The sequence below is a fragment of the Schistocerca piceifrons genome, chromosome 5 (assembly GCF_021461385.2).
Source record: "Schistocerca piceifrons isolate TAMUIC-IGC-003096 chromosome 5, iqSchPice1.1, whole genome shotgun sequence".
NCBI classification, from domain to species: Eukaryota; Metazoa; Arthropoda; class Insecta; order Orthoptera; family Acrididae; genus Schistocerca; species Schistocerca piceifrons.
The window spans coordinates 468,778,396-468,782,180 of NC_060142.1; the positions used below are offsets into that span (position 1 = coordinate 468,778,396).

Genomic DNA, 3,785 nt, shown 5'->3' on the forward strand with positions numbered 1-3,785 from the left:
GGGAGAGAACTAGAAAAATCTGTTTTGGCTACGACGCTAATGAATCCGCACAGCGGTACGAAACATATTGTCAAGGAATGTGGAATCAGACAGAGGAGTATCATTATCACCCTGCATCGACAGAATTTCCATCCCTACAGTCTGTTACTACATCAGGTGCTCGATGACTGTGATTTAAAACGTCGGACAGAAATTTGTCCGTTTACCTTTCAGCAAGTGAGAGACGACCCTACGTTACCCAACGTGTGCTCTCTGCCTATGAAGCAATGCTTACTAACCATGCTGATATACATTTGCATACATGCACTACTGTGCAGCCGAAATCCACATTGACTTCGTCAATGCAACATCAACGGCCATGGAGAGTAAACTTTTGGTGCGGCATCATAGGAAATTACTTGTGGGACCTTACTTCGACTCTGGACTTCTAAATGGACATTCGTAAGCACACTTTCTAACGAACATTCTACTGGTTATTCTAGAAGACGTACCACTGGATATTTGACAGTGTATGTGGCTACACACGGCTGTTGTCCAGCTCACTCGTCCCATGTTGCAACGGAAATACTGAATAAGAACTTTCCTGGACGTTGGAAAGGGCCAAATTATGTTGTCAAATGGCCCACGAGGTCCCCCGACATGACTCCTTATGATATCTTTCTTTTGACAGCACTCAAATGTGTAGTCTATGACGAAGCCCCAAATAGCCAGACGATATTTTTCGTCGAATCACAAGTGCATGCTGTAACGTATCATACATTGTAATTACATCTGTTCATCGTTCTTTAGAACGGCGACTGCAAATATACCTTTTACTTCATGATCAACAGTTTGAGCACTTGCTTAAATAAGAGGATAAACATATTTTTTTGCAGGAAAAAATTTAGGTTATGTGATTTTGGTGGTTACCATATCACTGTCAGTAAATTGTTTATTTCATTTAAGCGTGTACGAAATTTCATTGCTGTAACAATTAAGCCGACAGCGTGTACTGCAAGTAGCTGGTAACACTGGCATTACGCGCTTACATTCAGCATGAAACGACGTTTCATTAAGAAGAATATATATTTTTCGGTGTACTGGTGGTCACCTAAGTATGTTTAATAAAATGCTTAGTTCAAAGCATGTATCCCATATGATATACTTTCGAGTAATGTAGGTAACGAGAGTTGTCCGACAGCATATATATTACCTCTAGGAAGCACATAGCCACGTACAGGAAAAGATAAATATTTAATACAGTACTTGCTTTTTGCAAATCATAAGACCTCTTTATTTTTGAAGAATGAACAGGCAATTTCTCTGTTGCAGCTCACATAAATCTGGGAAGATACACGATAGTTTTCCTATGTCATTTGCGATACGCTAGATTCTAGCCTATGTCGTATTTCCATATACAACACCCGTAGAATTCCGCACAGCCACATAATGAACAAAATACGAGCGTAATGAATATTAGATCAGCTGTATGACGGGATTGGGGAGATTCTAGCAAACAGAACAGATACGCGTCATTGTCAACGGAGAGAAAACTTCGAACATATAGTAAGTTCGAGTAGGAAGGCACTTGTTACTTTGACTGTCCAGATCAAGAGCTAACTGAAAAACCCGAAACATTGTGTTTTAGAAGTAGAGGGCTTGGTTGATTATTCTGCTACCGTAAATTTTAAATATCTGAAATGCTTCAGCCTTGTTCGCACTGGTGCATCGGTCTTTGTGATTACAAAAACGAGCAGGTTCTATGTAATTACGGTAATTAGTAGTTATCTCAACGACATAGCCGTATTGGTGGCTAAACAAATCAAGTCGAGGCCAACTGACTCTAGTCATGACACAAACTCACCGACACTTTCAAAATTAGTACTTTTAAAAATTTAGCTCTGATGCAAGAAAATGAATAAGTACAACAGAATATATCTGTTTGATCTGTACAGACAGAGGGGAGGCTACGACAATAGCAGATAAAGATCGAAGTGACAAGAGAATGTAGCGAGACAAAAAAAGAAGATGTATCCAGAGTTATCAACGTTCTAACCTTAGACACTCTGCAAGTTTGTTTTATCATAAAACAAGATATGTTTCAGTAAATTTTTACTGCAGCTGTCCTCGTAAAATAAATTACAAAAAAAAAAAAAAAAAACAAAAAAAAATTGTCTCTACAGGGTGTACCCAAGAGCTTGTTACTGGACAATTACTTCCCACAATGTATATAAATGACCTAGTGCATAACGTCGGAAGTTCCACGAATCCTTTCGAGGGTGACGCTGCTGCAAGTATACGGAAAAATAGCAACGATAGAAAATTCTAGAGAAATGCAGCAAGAGCCGCAGCTGATCGACGTTTGGTGCAGAGATTGACAACTGCCAGTCACCTTATACAATGTGACATATAGCGCATAAATAGAGAGAAATAGTCATTATTAATAGCTAAGGCTATTCGTACATAGCGATTTAAAGTGGAATAGCTTCACAGATCAATTCACAGGTAAGGCAGATGCGAGACTGCGATTCACGGACAAAATCATAAGGAAATACAGTCGATCTACATCGGAGGTATCTTACAAAACCGTCGATCGATTAAAACTTTTGCCCATTAGTCTGGGCTCCGTACCAAAGAGGATTGATAGAGGAAGTAGATAAGACGCAAAGCACAGCAGCGCGTTTCGTTTACAGGTTCATCCAGTAAGTGCGAAAGTGCCACTGAGGTGCTCAGCCAGGGAGGCGCCCTGCATCAGGATGCAGAGCAAGTTTCAGCAGCAGGGATTTATTCAAAGGTAACCAAAAGAGTCTGTTTAACATGGTTGTATGCGCAGCATTCATTGCAACTATGTAAATTTCACGACATCTCACGCGAAAAATTTACAGCAATCGTTCTTCCCGAGGAGTATTCGCGACTATAAAAGGAAAAGAGGGAAGCGATACTGGTACATAAAGCACTCTCCGCCACCGACCGTAAGATGGCTGGCGAGTATAACTATAGATGTAAATGTAGAACATTAATTGCGTTTGAGCATTGTTACAGTTGAAATTCCTTGTAGATTTTCGTGTCATCGTATGAGGAAACTGTGAACAAACTTTAAGCCTTTATTAACGACTCTGTCAACTGCTGCAGTACTTATATTAGGCGGCTAGTTTCATACCTTACAGGTTCATACTCAATCCTGGAATACTGAGACTGCACTGACAGTGTCTGATCTTAACAATAAGCACCAAGGTGAAATGATAATTAAATAGACACCCTAACTGCAAGCAGGCGTTGGTACAATTCCTTGGGGACATGTTGAAAATGTGTGCCCCGACCGGGACTCGAACCCGTGATCTCCTGCTTATATGGCAGACGCTCTATCCATCTGAGCCACCGCGGGCACGGAGGATAGTGCGTCTGCAGGGACTTATCCCTTGCACGCTCCCCGTGAAATCCACATTCCCAACATGTCCACAACACTACATTCGTAGTGCGCCTAATAGATGTTTGCCCATCATACTCATTACTCGTGGCAGATTAATCTACCAAGTCCCCTACGAGTTCGGGCATAGCGTGTGCGTTCGCACAAGAAGGTCAAAGGCCGGGAACCCATATTTTTAACTATAGATGACGGTAGTATCTGTTCCCGAAAGAATAGTTACCGTGGATGACCATGCAGCTTTGCTAGAAATGAAATGATAATTAAATAGACACCCTAGCTGCAAGCAGGCGTTGATACACTTCATTCGGGACATGTTGAAAATGTGTGCCCCGACCGGGGCAGCTAGGGTGTCTATTTAATTATCATTTCATTTCTAGCA

General features: G+C 41.1%; 1 non-coding gene across 1 annotated transcript; it reads right to left on the reverse strand.

Moving 5' to 3' along the window:
- Nucleotides 1–3,290: 3,290 nt before the first annotated feature.
- Nucleotides 3,291–3,365, reverse strand: Trnai-uau. The gene has a single exon. It is a non-coding gene; the product is annotated as a tRNA-Ile (tRNA).
- Between the last annotated feature and the right edge of the window lie 420 nt (nucleotides 3,366–3,785).